The 19,042-nt window shown below is 45.9% G+C and overlaps 1 non-coding gene across 1 annotated transcript; it reads left to right on the forward strand.

Annotated features, from left to right (window-relative positions):
* Positions 1–3,051: 3,051 nt before the first annotated feature.
* LOC134960548 (5S ribosomal RNA) lies at positions 3,052–3,170 on the forward strand. The gene has a single exon (XR_010187776.1). It is a non-coding gene; the product is annotated as a 5S ribosomal RNA (ribosomal RNA).
* Positions 3,171–19,042: the final 15,872 nt, after the last annotated feature.

Consider the following 19,042-nt stretch of genomic DNA (forward strand, 5'->3'; position numbering starts at 1 on the left):
CATCAGCATGTGCAGAAATGAACGCAGATCCGCCTGCGTATATAGCGATCTGCATTCATCTCTGAATAACCCCCTCTGTGCGAAGATTAAAAATAGGCCCCATTATCCTTAAAAAAACATAATTGATCTAAAGTGTAAAGTGCAACAGAATATGCTGGTACTATATAAGTAAATGTTAATACAGGTTGAGTATCCAGTATCCAAATATTCCAAAATATGGAATATTCCGAAATACGGAATTTTTGGAGTGAGATAGTGAAACCTTTGTTTTCTGATGTCTCAATGTACACAAACTTTGCTTAATACACAAAGTTATTAAAAATATTGTATTAAATGACCTTCAGGCTGTGTGTGTATAAGGTGTATATGAAACATAAATTCATTCTGTGCTTAGACTTGGGTCCCATCGCCATGATATCTCATTATGGTATGCAATTATTCCAAAATACAGAAAAATCTGAGATCCAAAATACTTCTGGTCCCAAGCATTTTGGATAAGGGATACTCAACCTGTAATAAATGTTAATAATTAAAGCAATATTTCCCCTTACACACATTTATGAAGGCCTTTGTATACATTTGTAACCTCTAAAAGCATCGAAACAATATGTGTAATATATAACTGCCCATTAAGGACAGAAACTATAAGAATGAATTATCTCTTCCCTCATGTGCTTATCCTTTTCTTACTTTATTAATCCACAACTGCCCAAATCCTGCAGTTTTTGGCCACCTTGATACTTATCTCAGTGTCGTCTACTGATGTAGTTATGCTTAGTTACCCTATACTTTTCCTTGTGGCGCCATATAAATAAAGGATAATTATGATAATCTCCAATTGGAACTAATATAACCAAATCATGCTTCATATGTATATGTCAAGAAAATTATACCATGAAATGTAGACATAATACTTCAACTGTGACCCAGAAGGGTTATATGGTATATTTTTAAGAACCAATTTCTTAGATGACAATCAATTGTAAAACAGTTTAGCATAACAGCACACCTAATTCAGCTATGTCACAGAAGGGAAGTTGGTCAAAACATTAAAAAAAAACATTGTAAAAAAAATAAAATCAATTTGGAAACCAGTCAGTTTTGGGGGTCAGTAGCCCAAACATTCTAGTCTTTTCCCAGAAGTAAGGCTACATGAAATAGTACTCAAGTGAAGTACTTTATTTGATTCTGTGTTTTATATCCTTTTTATTTTCATAAAACTATTTTACCTTTTCAATGTTGTATGTCAATTTTTTAACACTATTTTTATTCAGTGATATGTAATAATATGAAACTCCTTGTCATGCTACATCCCATTCAATAATGTTGTGTCTTTGTGATCTTAAACAATCTACACATCAGATAGGCATGGCATTTACATAGTTACATTTACGCACAGAATTGTTTTACTTACAGTAACACTGTTTTAGTTAAAATAATATTATATTTTGCCATAAATCGGGGAGTAACTGAAGACTTTCTAAGAATGACAAAACACAGGGCGATCGGGCACAGGTTTTAGTATAAGATGTAATGATATATATACAGAGAAGGAACCAAAATTGGACAATAAGTTACCCTTGTTAGTGGGGAGGGGAGAAATATATTTACAATTTTCTCCTATGATATGCTGTCCTAGTTGGTGGTGCGCCCAGAGCCAGAAAGCACACAGACTTACAATGGGAGAGAAAAGAAAGCTCTTGTATGGGCGCACTCTAAACCCCACAATTTTTTTCATCTGACACTAACTAGTAAACAACAAAGTCCGGCCACCACTAGGAATTAGTTCAAGAGCTGTTCACTTCCGGGTTCGGAAGTGAACAAGCCCTCACGGGCGAAACGCGTTTTCTGCAGGGGGGGGTCCGCTCTTACAGTCCTTTCACGGCACCATTCTCTTACCTGACGATAATCTGACCTGCCTACCTGGTTTTTAAGAGGTGGAAGATTCGTAAGCCCTATCTATCTGATGGATGCTTTCCACAGATAGCAACATTTATTTAGAGAAAATTCTTAACCATATCTGTACCTATTATATTGCAGTGCAAATTTTGCTACAAGGGTTTTTCTCTGATACGGGCTAGAATCCTAGACCTCAATTGAGTCCAGGACATTATTATCCCTTACACCACATATATATATATATATATATATATATATATATATATATGTTTTTCACTTTGGATAATTGTGGTGTCATATTATTTATTGACATGTTACCCTATTTGTAACACAGGCAATTTTTCTGCACCGTCTTTCTGTATCTATAATGGGACAATATTTTGTCCTATACATTCTGACAGTTATATTCTTCTACTGTTTAATTAATTTACAGGCTTAATATTATTGCTTACCACAAGATTCTATATGTATGCCTGGTGACTTATGCATATCGTGAAAATTCCATTCACAGGTTTATTCCTGCTACTGAAGGCAGGACGCCAGGGAGTTTTTCCTCAATATCTATAGGACTGTCAGTCCCTGTGTGATATTTTCCTTGATTACAGTCTGGCTGTTTTATTTTTATTTTCTGTCTATTGAAGCAATCAGCCTGTTAGGTATCGTGAGATTTCTATTCACAGTTAGATTTCCGTTATTTAAAACAACATTCTATAACCATGTATGGTAATATATCCTTTTCTGAAAAACATTGTCTTCTGTGAGATAAATCATATTTCCAGTCCCACCCAAATCAAAGGGTGGGACTTCAGGGAATTTTTTCCTAAATATCGATAAACCTTTTTTCTCTGTGTGATACATTCCTGTTACAGTCAGGTCACTTTATTTCTCTATACTAGCAATCAGCCTGCCGTATTGGTCCATTCAGTGAGGAAATTAACTCGCCACTCTATTTCACTTATTTCGTGGACTCTCATCACCAATTCATGGAGCACGGTACCACGTTTGTGGGATCCGTTGAACCGCGTCTAACGTGGAAAGCAGATCCACACATTTTCACTTACTTTACTTATTCAATTTCTTCTCTCTCTCATTATTTCCTACTATATAATTCATACATAGGTGCACTCTCATTAGTGTACAGACCACATAAATCTCTACTACCATACCACGCTGTCAGCGCCCAATCTCGTTCGATCTTGGAAGCTAAACAGCGTTGGGCCGGGTTAGTACCAGGAGAGGAGACTACCTGGGAATACCCGGTGTTGTAGAGCAGGAATTATTTTCCTTCTCTATGTGACAAGAGACACCAACAGCAGCATCACCACTAATTCTATCCAGCATTTCTCTATTATCGTGATTAGCCATTTCATTCCTTGATTACAGTTTAATGCCTTTAATTTTGTCTGCAAATATGGTATTTGTCTACTACTCAGGTATCGGATTAACAGTTTGGTGACCATTGATTACAACTTAAATCTAAGTGAAGAGATTTGGACTTCTCTATATTACCTTGTTTGACCATCCCCCGGTCCCAATAATACAGAAACCCTGTACTGGTCAGGGGAAATGGGGGTATGACAATTCAGTGTCTACAACCTTTCCGAACACTCTTTGAAATAAAGAGACCAGAACATTTTAACATTTTTTGTAAATGCTTTATTAATCTCTTTATATGGATCTTTTGGATGGGTGATTAAGGTTTAATGTTATCATTAAAAGTTATGTTTTAAATATTTCTTAACTTACATTACCTAACAAACTTTCTTTCTACAAGAGTGCGCCCACACAAGAGCTTTCTTTTCTCTCCCATTGTAAGACTTTCTAAGAATATCAGCTCTTGAACTAATTCCTAGTGGTGGCCGGACTTTGTTGTTTACTAGTTAGTGTCAGATAAAAAAAATTGTGGGGTTTAGCCTTTTTTTCAGGCTAGGTGGCTTTGTGGTGAGTAACCCAGGTAAGTCTTTTTGTATCTCAGATTCAATAAATGCATTTATGTGTGAGAAGACCTATTAGCTGTCAGGGGCATAATTGATAAACACATTTGAAGTATAACAGGTAATTTCCCTATGGAAAGTAACTACAGACACAGCCAGGAGTAAGTTAGGAGTCGGTATAAAGCTGAAGAACATAAACACAGCAATACAAAAAAAACAGGCTACACAAACACTGGAATATTATTCAGACCTACAAGAGTGACCCTGAGCATCAACAGCTTGCCCCACTATCTAGGTCCAGCGCCACAGTGCGCAGCTACTTAGCCTAAAGAATATTGCCTATTAAATATTGGTGGCAGCAGTTCTGCAGGCTGATGCCCATCTAAAAATATAAAAGTGTCATATACTCAGGATGTTGAAATGATGAAAACCTACTAAGGGTGAACGGGATACATATGATATCCCGGCAGATGTGACACCAGCTGTCCCTATACCAACAGCGGCATCCCATCTGCCCGAATCCCAGCAGCAAGTCCCCTCACGGGCTCGCTACACTTGCCAAGCATCAGGCCCAGTAGCTCTCTTTGCTTGCCACAGGTTTTATTCCCACTCGGTTGGTGGCATAGACCCACCAACCGAGTGGGAATGCCGAGCGTTTATCGGATTTCACCGGGTGTCGGGATTCCAGCGTCAGTCTCCCGACAACCGGTATATTGACTGCATCCCGGGTGAACAACTTACATCCTGTATATATAGAATATGGGAAGGATATACTGGCGCCGGCTGTTGGTCAAATAATAAATAACAATGTGTAAAATGTAACACTTAATTTATTTGAACATTCATAAAAGAAAGTAAAATACTCCCATTCCTCAAAGGAAAATGGTATAGATATAGCAACTGCTAAAATTCATATATCTGAAAATGCAGGGTGCCACTATTATTTTTGTTTATTGGATATAGTGTCCGCGGCTTCTGGCTAGGGCTCTATTTCCACATTGCTCACAAGTCATTAGATGACACAGTTAGTTACCAGACTTGATTCCGGATGAAAAGTCCCCCTAGGTATCTTGTGCAGATAAGATCCAGATGGCAGCAGGGAGAAGTCCGGGTCTGTGATGAGCTTGTGTTGGAATTTTTTATCCAGTGGATGCAAAGAGTCCATAAATTACCAGGGAATCTGTTGAAATGAATCCAATGCCAGTGTTCCTGCAAGATGTGGCTCAACGCGTTTCGCTGGTCTGATCACTACCAGCTTCCTCAGGAGCACATTACAAGCACATGAAAATAACAACGCAGGATCAGGTGCTCGTGAGCAAATTATGCAATTCATCGTCTGGATTCTCTCCTAGTTTACTGACCGATGAATGTGGACTGACCACAATATGACTTAAGATTGGGATGGCCATTGATGTTGAACATCAATGTTGCAATCTGGGAATTTCATTGACGGGAAGAAATCAAAGACACCAGTGGTTCTCAACCTCGGCCCTGAAGTACCCCCAACAGTTCATGTTTTCCAGGTCACCGAGCAGTTGAACAGGTGTATTCATTACTCACTGACTCAGTGGGCTACTGGATCTATTGGAAATCTGAACCTTCTTGACATTTGGACACCGACTTCGTGGATAGCTTGGGAGCCAGAGCAGGGTGCAGACTCGACCACCCTGCTTATTTTAACATCTGCGGCTCCTCATCTATCTTTCTGGTATGCTTTCCTTTATTTAAGTACAATTTGAATTTCTTGAATATTCGAACATCATCCAGGGTAAAGGACCCATTATAAGCTTAGGAGCCAGAGCAGGGTGAAGTTTGAACCACCCTGCATCATCACCACCTGCGGCTCCTAGCTTACCTTATTGGTACGCTGTTAACTGTTTTATTTATGAGAATGTATATTAAATCTGTGTAAAATGTTTTAATTGAAGTTTTCAAAGTATACATCATTCCTTGTCTTTTTCCACCATTTGTTTGGTAAAGCTACCATTGCTTTGGTCGTAGCATTTGACCACAGAAAGAGGGCGCCCCAGATACACCACCTCACACTTCGATTTCTGCATATAAGGGGCAGGATGTACTAAGCGGAAAATGCGGTAAACCCCCTGTTTACCGCATTTTCCTGATGTACTAACCCACGTCCGGCATGTCAGCGCCGCGGCAGGGTTCGCCAGCTTTAGCTGGCGATAGTCCATAGAAGACTATTGGCTTCTTTCCGCGGCGCTGTGTGAGGGATCCGATCGGATCCCTCCCAGCATGCCCTGCGGCCGCCCCCGTCACCCCGCACATGCGCAGACTGACTCCTGGGGACGAATCCCGGAAGTCAGGCTGCCGCTGTGCATCGCGGAGGACAGCTCTTATCGGTAGAGCTGTCCTCCGCAATGCTGATCGCATATGTTAGTACATATGCGATCAGCATCGTGGCGCAGGGCGGCGATGTACATTAGTACATCCCGCCCAAGGTGTTTGGCTTGTATTGCCTAGGAGGGACACTGTTTTTTTTCTCTGCATATAAGGTGCTCGGCTTATCTTGCCTATGAGGGACATTGTTTTCTTCTCTTTATATAAGGTGCTTGGCTTATCTTGCCTAGGAGGAACACTGATTTCTTCTCTGCATATAAGGTGCTTAGCTTGTCTTGCCTAGGAGGGACACTGTTTTCTTCTCTGCATATAAGGTGCTCGGACTGCTCGCTTATCTTGCCTAGGAGGGACACTGTAATCTTCTCTGTATATTAGGTGCTCGGTTTATCTTGCCTAGGAGGGACACTGTTTTCTTCTCTTTATATAAGGTGATCCGTTTATCTTGCCTAGGAGGGACAAGGTTTTCTTCATTAATTTATACTAGGATTAGATCCAGGATGATTGGTTTTGTAGATTACAGACAGGACAGCCCATATCAAGCAGACATCTGGATATTGAATTTACATATGCATAATCCTGGCTAAGGCTCCTGGCTGTTCAAAAAAATCTTATTTAAACAGCCAGTATGCCAGAATCACATGTGTTTTGATGAAGACTTGTTCTGAGTCATTTGTGGGGGAGACACTGGGTGCTCTAGGAAAGTACAGACACAAATATCCCAAAATAGCAAAACCATCATATGTGATAAAGATGAGTAAAAAAGAAATAAAACACTATTACAGTATATGAAAAATGCATGCTGCAATTCACCCCTAACACATCCCTTACTAATGAGTAACACTTTACTGTCATCAGTGATAATTACTATATTTAGTAATGTCAGACAATGACGCAAAGAGTAATTCAATCTGTGTGACCACAGCATTGAATGTTATGCAAATCGACATTACGGGAGAACATACGAACATAAACAGGATTAAATATCCTTGGTATATATGTGTTTATCAGCAGTAGCGTGTGTTTGCAAACTACAGGCATTAATAAAAAGCACAGGACATTCCAAGACAGTAACAGACACAGTAATTCTTGGTATAGTGCACAAACAAGATGGAGTGCGTGCCCTTGGCCACCAGATGGCATGATTCCTCCTTCAGAATGATCACCTCTCAGTTCTTGTCTTTCATATACTCCACCTTGTACTGCAAACAACAAAGGCCTGTTAATATAGATGACAGAAATCTTTGTAGTGATGAGAGGAGAAACAGGACATTGTGTTCTAAGTGCTGTGCCAAGGCTTGTTACATAAGCCCACATAGCGCGACCCAGCAGTTGCACGCTTCTGTACTCAATTTATGAGGGGTGCGCTCCCTGAAACACTTAATCTGTACATTGTTTCTGTATTTGCTCACTCTGCAAGTAGTAACAAAATCCCTAACAGAAGTTCCACTTGTGGGTGCCAGAGCTGTCTATACCAATAATCTGTACAGCCGGGTCTAGCAATGTCCGTGTGTGTAGGACTTAAGGGAGGCTCAAGGGGCAGAAACATATATAGAACAGAAGACATATATTTCTAATCAACAACACATAAAGGTGCTGTTACAGCTCTTACATGTCTCTCCTGACAGCTTCCCTTTACAGAGGACAGATAGCCCCCAGCTTAATCTTATCTTTGCACTTATACTGTACAGTAAAGGGGGGTACTCACGGAGCGATCGCTGCTTAAAATCTAAGCAATCTGACTAGATTGCTTAGATTTTAAGCAGCGATCACTCCGTGTGTACCTCTCACAGCGATTGCTATCGCATCGCATTGCTATCGCTGGTGCTAGATTGGCCTGCATGCAGGCCAATCTAGCAGGTTCGCTCACTTCACCCGCTGGGTGAAATGAGCGGTCCACCTGTCTCCCCCCGCACACTCAGCACACATCGCGATGTGCTGAGCGGGGGGAGAGATGTGTGCTGAGCGAACCGCTCAGCACACATCTCTCCCCACATCTGCTGGTAAGTACTGGCCTTAAGTGACTAAAGGGGGGTACACCACGGAGAGATCCGTTCTTAAAATCTAAAGGGGGGTATGCACAGAGCGATGTTCAGCTAATTTCTAAGCAATCTGACTAGATGCTTAGAAATTAGCTGAACATCGCTCCATGTGTAGGGGTGCCGGCGACAGCGATGCGCGGTCCCGCGCGTTGCTATCGCCAGTGCTAGATTGGCCTGCATGCAGGCACAATCTAGCAGGTCGCTCATTGAACCGCTGGGTGAGATGAGCGGCCCCCCGTGTCTCCCCCCCCCTCGCTCTGCACATCGCGCTGTGCTCAGTGGGGGGAGAGGTGTGTGCTGAGCGGTGTGTGCTAAAAATCTCCCCATCAGTACGGCCCTTAAGCAATCTGACTAGATTGCTTAGATTTTAAGCACTGATCTCTCGTGAGTATGCCCAACAGCGATGCGCGGCCCCGCACGTCGCTATCGCTGGTGCTATATTGGCTACAATCTAGCAGGTCGCTGATTTCACTCATCGTGGCTACATCTGCCGTTTCCGGGCACTCCCAGTCGATCTGCGCCTATTGCAGCCGCCATTAATGCGAATGGGGTGCGTGAGCATTTAACTGCTTAATTAGTCCTTAGGAGGGGAGGGTCCCAGAGCAAGTCCAGGTGATTTTTCCTAAAGTTAACGATTTTAGGAAACATCAGACTTGCTTTGGATGTGCAAGAAAAAAGACACGGCGATATCTATAGAAATCACTTTGTCCCATTTTCTGTCCCGCAATTGAATAGTAAAACCTTGCGGCTGCTGGAAAATCCCCGCACACAGGGTTTTCTAAATTTCCCACCCTCAATTGAATTCCTCCCATAGTGTTCGAGTCTTATTGCTGATATTATTTGATGTGCTGGAAGATATGTCTTCTGTATTGTTTAGAATAACCCCTCTTTTCATGTACCTGAAGAATATTACTAAATTGATTTGAGCAGCTACCGGGATCAGTATGAGATACCGTCATATGGTATCCCGGCCTGCAAAATACCGACGCCGGGATGCCGGAGTTTAAAATACCAACAGGGGAGAGTTAAGGGTGTTCTACCCTCTCCCCACCCCCCTAACCCTCCGAGGGGGGTGCCTAACCCTAGTCCCCCGGGATGCAGCCTAACCCCCCAGGATGCAGCCTGAACCTAATACCCCCTCCCCCCAGTCTTACTTGTACAGCGCCGTGGTGCCTCCTTGTTCGGGAACTTGGTTTTCGGGATTCCGGTGCCGGGATGTTGCCTCCTTTCTGAATGCCAGTGTCGGCATTCAGACTAGTGTCGGGATCCCGTCGTCGGTATTCTGACTGCCAGGTTTCCGACAGCCGGGACCCTGACTGCTTCCCCAGCTACCATTTTATATAACTTCCCTTTACAGTCAGACATGAACACATAGCCCCATATGTATTCAGCAAATGACATCACAATTTGTTGACACATTGTTACTGAAGTCATAAGAAAACTAACCTGGTATAAAATAATTAAAAACATTTTTAAGAGTTTATATGAGGCCATTCTGTATATATTAATCTAACATATATTATATTAAACAAACATTCAGTAATGGGAATATAAACAAATCAATATATTGTATGAACACATATATTGTCAGAATGTGTATATTTCTTAGTGTATTCCTATAAATTAGAGATGTGCGGTTCAGATTTTGATGTGTACAGTGGGCATCTGTGCAAAATGTATGTGTAGAGCCTCAGCACACTGGCAATGAAGTACTGCACCAGAGAGCACATACGCTGCTGTCCCAGTCAGGGCCGGTTCTAAGATTTGTGGCACCCCGGGCAAAATATGGGGGCGTGGCTTCAATTGGGGGCGTGGTCAACGCGCTGAAAGAAAAAATAAAAAGAAATAAAAAGTATACTTACCATCCCCGTTCCTGATCCAGACCCCCTCCGCCGGCGGCGCCGCTCTTCTCCTCTCCTCTCTTCTCTTCAATCTATGGGAGAGACGTTATTACGTCTCTCCCATAGACCAGCATAGACACTAGAGGTCAATTATGACCCCTAGTGTCTGTGCCACTATGCTGTGCGGTGCGCGATGACGTCATCGCGCATCGCACAGCAAAGGTCCTCTAGACGAAGGGAAACTAGACCGTAGCGTCTAGTTTCCCTTCATGGAGAGGACCTTTGCTGTGCGGTGCGCGATGACGTCATCGCGCACCGCACAACTAAGGTCCTCTCAATGAAGGGAAGCTAGACGCTACGCGTCTAGTTCCCTTCAAAGCGGGGGGGCACAGCAGGGCACTGCGGGGGACACAGTGGTGGATCTTGCCCTGGTGCGGCGCCCTCCGGATGGCGCCGGCGCCCTCCGGAAGGCGGCGCCCCGGGCAAAAGTACCGCTTGCCCGTGGCAAGAACCGCCACTGGTCCCAGTGTAACCCTTGTCTCATCTGAGGGTTATGTCTATGGGTATCCCCTCTCAGACACTCCTTTATGCTGCCTCCTGGAATCCCACTCTCAAGCGCAGCAGTTAGTTATGTGCCTCCACCCAGACTACACTTGGGGCTTAGGCTTGCCTGGGTAAGCCTATGGTGTAGGTCGGTGGTAGTACTACACTCAACTTTAACATCTAGAGTACTAAACTTGTGGTATGGGATGCATGTAACATGTGCCCCGCCTTATCTGATACCACACTTTCACCACTGGTATATACCTTTTCTCTCTCTCGTTTAGGTGGAATCAACTCTCGGACGATGGATTTTCCTGAATACCACAGGTACGTTTCTTTATTCGGATATACCCATACACTTCTGAACTGTTTCTAACATAACGTTTATGCATAACCCCTTGAAATACCGTAACACCACTAATCCGCCCTTTTTAAGATCTATACATAAGGTTAGTGCTAGCAAGACAAAAAACTCTCCACTTAACCACCCAAAAAATACATAGGTACCCGGGTACTCACAGGAAAAAACAGTTTGTGCAGTTGGGGCCCTTACACAGAATATAATCGCTGTACATGGATGGAGTTTGTTAATAGCATATAATAACTCCTTTACAGCTGTACTGTTGCTCCACATGACCGTTAACTAAAGATTTACCATCATCTCCAGTGTCGGGATGTTCTCTCCCTCGATCTTCCAAGCTGCTCTCCCGAGGTTACAACCTTTGTACTGTGAATAGATGTTTAATGATACCCATCCAATCCTGCCCTGGATCCTCAGATTATCATTCCTTCCCTCTGTTTTGGTCGCTAAAGGCAGATTTTCTTTGCGTGTATCAAGAGCTTTTACTTGTCGTTCAGTTGGGTGGTTGTAAATCTCCAACTCTCGCTCCCATTTAACTACTGGTCAACTCCCTTCCACTGTTAGCCTGTCCATCGTCCCTACCATCTACTGAAAGTGTAGGGATTCGGATACCCTACAACCATGGAATGGTACTCTTTGTACTCTTGGCTAGATATGTCAGTATACCTCAGAAGTGTAGTCAGACAGAATTGGTTGAAGGAGGGAGTCTCCCTAATGGAGTAGTCTGTACAAGTTCTCGAGGTTAATCGGCTCGGTACCTTACAGTTCTCCAATCTATTCCTTGTCAAACTTTATTATCCTGTAGTTGAAGTATTCTGCCTACTTCAGTCTCTTTATCTTTATTACAGTCAATTACCAATTACGGGTTCATACTCTGGAATCTGATAATTACTATAAGACCACCGTAACTTATAGAGGAGAGGAAAGCAGTGTCCCAGAGCAGCCGATAGGAACCGCATGTGATAGTCTGGAAAGATAAACCCATAATTGGTAATTACTACTGTTTATCTTTCCAGACTATCAAATGCAGTTCCTATCGGCTGCTCTGGGACAGTGCTTTCCTCTACCCCTCTGCTCTACTTATTTTGCATAAGAAGGTGCCTGTCCTTTTAATTCAATTGCAGCTTTAACTCCTAAGCGGTGGTTGAGTCCCCCCACTAGGTGGGTGCAACCCGGCCACGCATTCCCTTCCGGGTACCTATAACATCTGCTGCAATTATTAGGGATTCTAGAGTTTACTGTAATTGGGGCCGGGTGCTGACTGCAGATCCTGAGTACCATAGGGTTGGAGGCTATAATATTATGAGACCAGCTTATATAGGGTGCTATTGGCATTGTACAGCTGACTGCAATAAATATACAAGTGGGTGTAGTGCTTTACTCACTCTCACACCCCCTATGGTCTCTGTGCTGGGGGACACTCCCCCGACTCCTCCCCGCTTGCTGAGTGACTAAAGGGCTATCCTGGTGCTGCTGCTCCGTCTCCCTCCCACAGGAAACGCTGGGAAGGGCTCTATGTAGATTATGGTAGTTGGCTCCACCCGCTCTGAAAGTATCTCTGGCTACAGGGGCTCTTTCACCGCTGGCTGCTCACCCCTGGGTGATGGCATTGTGTCAGTGACAAAAGGGGGATGAGACACCTGCTGCTCCTGCGGTGTCAGAGGGGACCATCCACCGGGGCCAAGCTGCTGCCTCCACGAATCCGGCACTCACAGGTAGGCGGCTGTGGTTACAACCTCGGGTGGCTCCCCCCTTTTACCTCCGGTCAGCACGGTAAAGCCCAGGGTCCCACTGCCTTGGTGACCGCTCTCCTCTCCTACTGCTCACCCACGCTGCCCACTGCCACCTCCTGACCAGCCGCACCATACCGATCCCGCTGTAGACCAACCGTTCCCAGCGGTCTCGCTCTCCCCCCTTTATGCCCTCCAGCTACCGTCCTGCTACCAGCCTTGTGCAGCCACTAGAAGCTTATTAGCTTCTACCACGCGCCCCTACCTATACACCGAGTAGGGAAAATCTCCAAATAATTACCCTACGTTTAATAATACAGCACACTGGTTTAAAGCACATGCAGTAATAACAATACATCACTGAAGTGTAAGCACTCCTAGTGTAAGAGGCACGGGGGTGGGGCCCTGGGGAAGGAATACGGCGCGCTCACTTACCAGGCCTACGTACCTCACGCCTCCTGTCCTCCACCTTCAGTCCGTCGAGGTAGCTCAGACGATACTGGCACACGTCCAGACACAGAGAAGAACTTCCTGGGGTGACCTGAAAAGAATGGGGGGGACACTACGCAGGGGTGGCCTACACTGGGCTCAGTGAAGGGTCATCATTGGCACTTGTGGCCTCAGACTGGGTGCCCCCGTAGTGGTGCGAAGCACCAGGGGCGACCCTGAACGAAAACGCCCAAAGGGGAGGTGGGGGAGGGGCAACATACACCACGAACACACGAAACACCTTTATGCTCACCAGCTATATACTCAGCTTCCGCCAGACGACTGGCCCTTCTTCTTCTTTGCTCCTGTAAGAGAACACACAACACAGCCCACGGGACGTGGCGCTGCTTACGCTTTATGATGGAGAGACACTTATACAGAGGTTATAGCATGACACCGTAATACTGTTTCAACCTTGTGGTACTCACCAACGCGTACTTCCGACAGCCTACCTTTCCTGGGGGCCTGGCTGTGGGGAAAACTGAGAACTCATCACACATGCGGTGTAGCGCCAACTTATGCGAACCGCGGCCTAGCACCGACTTTAGCAACCTGCGGCGTATCGCCGACTTAAACAACCTGCAGCGTAGCGCCGACTTCAGCAACCTGCGGCGTATCGCCGACTTCAGCAACCTGCGGCCTAGCGCCGGATCAAGAGATACCACAGCCTAGCGCCGACTTACCACACCTGCGGCGTAGCGCCGACTTCAGCAACCTGTGGCCTAGCGCCGACTTCAGCCACCTGCGGCGTATCGCCAACTTTACACACCCTGCGGCCTAGCGCCGGATCCCCATACACACAATTGCGTTGGGCTTCCTTGCCCTGGATGCCCCCTACCTATGGCTGCCTATCTGAAGGGTAATGGGGCCTTGCGCCCTCTGCTGCTCAGGCCATGGGCCTGCCTAACTGTGTGGGATAATGTGGGGGGGGGGGCTAGCGCCCTCTGCTGCTCAGGCCGTGGGCCTGCCTAACTGTGGGGGGTAATGGGAGGGGGGCCTAGCGCCCTCTGCTGCTCAGGCCGTGGGCCTGCCTAACTGTGGGGGGTTATGGGGGGCCTAGCGCCCTCTATTGCTCAGGCCGTGGGCCTGCCTATGTTGCCTCAGGCCTAGTGCCTGTTTTGCCCCTCTGGCCTAGTGCCCGAATACCTGGTGGTCTAGGGGGAGGGGGGGGCACCACCTGTACCTACCCGTCCAAAGGGCCACGGCTGGACCAAGCCTGGTCCAGCCGCGCCCACCGCGTTGCCTTCGCCGGAGGGGGGATGGCTCCCACCACCTCCGGGCTTCCTGGAGGCTTCACCTGGGCAGTGGTGGCCCATGCAAGCTCTTTTGCGTTGCACACCGCTGGCCCAGGGCTTCCGACGTCTTCACCGACGGGTGTCGGCTCTTTGTACTTCACCCGGCGGGCGGCGGCTTGTAACAGCTCTTTCGCAACCGCCGCCGCCCTCCAGGGCTTCCGGCGCCGTCTTCTTGCTGCAGTCTTCAGGAGCTCTTCTCTGCTCCCTCCCGGCCGACGAACTGAGCCCACGCGCCCGGCGCTGGCTAGTACAAGCCAGTGCCAGGGGGCGGGGCTATGACGCGGCGAGCCGGGATTGGCTCGCCGCCGCCACTCCTGATTGGCTGCCAGCTCACGAGCCACGATTGGCTCGCGGCTGGCGCCAAATTCAAAAAGCTGTGCGGTGATTGGCGGGGCCTGAGTCCCGGAGGATGCAGGCCCGCCGCCATCACCCGCGTGGAGCGGCGGTGGATACGCACCGCCGCCCCCACGCCTGCTGCCGAACTCTGCATTCCGCCGGGCAGGTGGAGACCGGACCAGGTCCGGTCCCCAGTGCCGCCCGAAGCCAGCGCTACCTCCGGCCCCATGGGACGGCGCCGGGCCGTCCCAGGTGAGGAGGGACGCGCATGCTAGTAGCAGGGCCAGTGACCGCACGAGTCCACTGGCCCTTGCTACACTAGCAGCATATAAAGTTAATCGTTACTAGTTATAACCACTGGGCTACAACAGTTTCACAGGGAAGATAGACAGCGCTGATGCAGACACCAGAACATATGGTTATCAGCCCAGGGTTGCAGCCTCACAATACGGAGCTGCCTCTTGGGGTCAGAGCACAGACTCACAGTACTATGCAGCTAAACACAGTCACACCAAAGATTCTGTCAGGCAAGTAGCAACATGAGTCACATATTTACAGTCTCCTAACACAGATATTGTCATATTGTCACAGCACATTGCTGCTACAGCTGTAACTCACTAGTTTCAGAGTGGGCAGCTCCACTACAATGACACGCTGACATCCCCACAGGACCCCGAGCCCTGTCAGCATTCATTTGAATAATCCAGGGGAGAGAGGGGAAGGGGGGTTGACAGAACTCCAAGGGGACTAGGAAGGTTGACAATGTAGACTATTGGATACTCCTGAGGAGGAACGGGATCAGGTGACTTACAGGCAAGTGAACAATGTACCAAAGCAATGAGGAAGGCTAGTCAGATGCTTAATTGCATAGGGAGAGGAATCAGCAGCAGAAAAAAAGAAGTAATAATGCCACTGTATACAGGTCGGAATCAGTATGATGTCCCAGATGTCGGGATCCCAGTAGTCAGAAGAGCGACACTAGAATCCTGATAGCTGGAATACCAGCGGTGAGTGCAGAAGTATTAATACACGGGGAAATGCACTGATACTGGAGGGAGGTAGGTTCAGGGAAAGTTTCAGAGGTGGCAGAGGCTAAAGGTGGGTACACACTATTAGATATATCTGCAGATCAATTGATCTGCAGATATATCTATGTACGGATCGGGCAGTGTGCTGTGCATACACACAGCCCGATCCATCGGGGGACTGACGTCATGAACTGGGCGGGCGCTCGCGCCCGCCCAGTTCACCTGTCAATCACCGCCGGCCGCCGCAGCATGTGTACGGGCGGTCGGACGACCGCCCCGTACACACACAGCGACGGGCCAATATATCGTTAGATATATTGGCTGTCGGCTGTGCTGCGCGTCCGACGCGATACGTCTGTGAACGACGGAGTTCACAGACGTATCGCCCGTACACACTGGCCGACGGTCCCGCGATGTATCGGCCGTTCAAGAGAACGGCCGATACATCAACCAGTGTGTACGGGCCTTAAGAGAGTAGAGCAATTTAAACATACATTGGATAGACATAAGGATATCCTTACAAAGAAATAAAATTGGCAGACTAGATGGGCCAAATGGCTCTTATCAGCCGAATTCTATGTTTCTATGTAGACACAAACTCAAAAAGATGAAAGAGGAAAGAAAGAAGGAAAGAAAGAGCAGAAGAAGAAGAGTAGCCAGCAGCAACTTTTTTACTTTTGTTTTCCAATTAATCCTTTTTATTGAAACAAATATTTTCAAAATTGGTGTACAAAAGAAGAAAGGGGAAAATGTTCTACTTTTACCCGTTTGATCACATGGGGCCTGATTCAGATGTGCACAGATTAGATATCGCTGCTGCTTACATTTTGGATCCGAGCTGCGTCCTAGGCGGTAGCATTGGATCATCTGCAACACCAACGGCCAGCTTAGTGACCCACGGGGTCGCGCAAGCCTGCCGCCACAAAGAGGCAAGGAATTCTGGCCTCATCCCTCCCTGAGACCCTAGTCTCTTACCGTTTTGGAAACGGAGGCCGTCCCCCCTCCCCAAATGGCATCAGACTGCCAATCACTGACAGCCTGATGCTGTATTGCATCCTCCGTCGAAAACGCATACTGCACATGCGCTGTACGGGTCCGGCATTGGTACTTTGCAAAGCAGCTTAGTGGTTCCCATACACTCAGGGCCACGAGGCTTGCTGTGCTGGGGGAGGGGGGGCCACCGGAGGTGGAGAGGCTATGTCCCACCCACATCTATGTACTTATGTTGTACGCTGTGCACACCGGAGCAGTGTTATTAGATAATCAATACCTGTTTATGCCCTTCTTGATGCCTCAGCCTACACTAACCCTCTTCACATCTTATTCTATTTAATCAGAACAAATGTGTTTGTTTTTTTATGCAGAAAATTATTACTATAAAAATGTACACAAAGCTATGTCTAGGGATAAGTAGAAAAATTATGAGTGACCTTCAATCTTTCTCACTTGTAGGTACATCGAAGAAGCCATTGACCGCCTTTATAAACGTCATGAAGTTCACATTCGAAACGATAACCCCAAGGGGGATCAGACAACTCTTGCAGAGTTTACAGGTTTCCGTGAAACCGCCAACATCAATGAGTTTTCTGCAGAACTGGCAAACCGTGGAGCAAGTATTCATATTCCCCGTACTGTTCGGCAAGAAAAGAAAGGCTACTTTGAAGACCGTCATCCAGCAGCCAACTACAACTCTTATGCTGTAACAGAAGCCTTTCTTAGGACCTGCGCGTTGAATGAAACTGGAGACGGACCTACTGAAAATTACAACTACAGAAAAAAGATAGCTAGTGATAGCTACTACTCCTAAGCCTTTTAGCCAGCACTGTTTCTATCCTCTACATCTATGCCTAAGTCATGTAATTCCATGTCTCGAAGAGGTCAACAGGCATATTGGGCCTAATTCTGAGTTGGTCGAAGCAGCAATTTTGTTAGCAGTTTTGCAAAACCATGTGCACTGCAGGAGGGGTAAGGATATAACATGTGCAGAGAGAGTTAGTTTTAAGTGGGGTGTATTCAAACTGAAATCTAAATTGCAGTGTAAAAATAAAGCAGCCAGTATTTACTCTGCACAGAAACAAAATAACCCACCCAAATCTAACTCTCTCTGCAAATGTTATATCTGCCCCCCCCCCCCTGCAGTGCACATGGGCCCTCATTCCGAGTTGTTCGCAGCAGTTCATCGCATCGCAATCAGCGAAAATTAGCAAACTGCGCATGCGCAAATCCCACATTGCGCGTGCGCAAAGGCAGCGTAACGACGCTTGTTCAAAAATACTAACTGATTTTCAGTTCGTACTACTCCACCGAAATCAGGTTGTGACGGAGGCGGTGCGGAGGCTTGGATTCGCAATCTAATGAAATGGGCGTGAAAGTAGGCGGCTAGTGTGGGAGTATACAAATGGCAGTAGGCGTGTTTTGTGCAGAAATGCGTAGCAGATGGTTATAAGTACACAACAAATGTTCGCTAGCTGAACGCAGCCGAGGAGTAAGTCTGCAGCTACTCAGCCCTTGCGAACTACTGCTACAAGTGTGTCTGCCCTATTTAGCAATTAATTGGCAAATTAAGTCACCTGTTGAGCAATTACTTGGGAAACACTGCAGTTACAAATGACTCTTATCAGCAATTGTTTTTACACATAACAATTTATCTTTTACATGTCTAAATCTGGCACACTCACAAATAATGTACTGTTTTTTGTTTTGTTTTTTGTAAACACTTTGATGTTAACAGCATTTGTTTTTTTTTGTTTTGCTTTTTTCCCTTCATCAAGTGTGAATAAACCAACTTATAAACTACATCAGCTAAATGCGAACATGCCATGTTTTCTGCATTGCCATCTTCCTTTGTACATACCAAACAACATGAGCCACATAATGCAGCCTACACTTAATGTTACTTACTAACACACTTATCTTAGTTTTGGAACATGTGACCATTTTTAATACTATGGCATGTTGCCCCTAGTAATCCAAGTTGATTTCAAAGTTTTTTTTAACATCTCGGCACAGTTAAGTGTTGTGAAAGGCAAAAATGTACTAAATTAGAATATTCAATGTTTGTAAGAATATTCTATGTTTGTTCCCTTGTACCACAAATGTAAATTTGCAATGTCAAAGTTTACTGTTCACATTTTTCAAGAGTGCATAACCTTAAAAAAAAAACAAGCATTGTTTGTAATTTTTGTTTTA

This window comes from Pseudophryne corroboree, chromosome 9, assembly GCF_028390025.1.
Source record: "Pseudophryne corroboree isolate aPseCor3 chromosome 9, aPseCor3.hap2, whole genome shotgun sequence".
Classification (NCBI taxonomy): Eukaryota; Metazoa; Chordata; class Amphibia; order Anura; family Myobatrachidae; genus Pseudophryne; species Pseudophryne corroboree.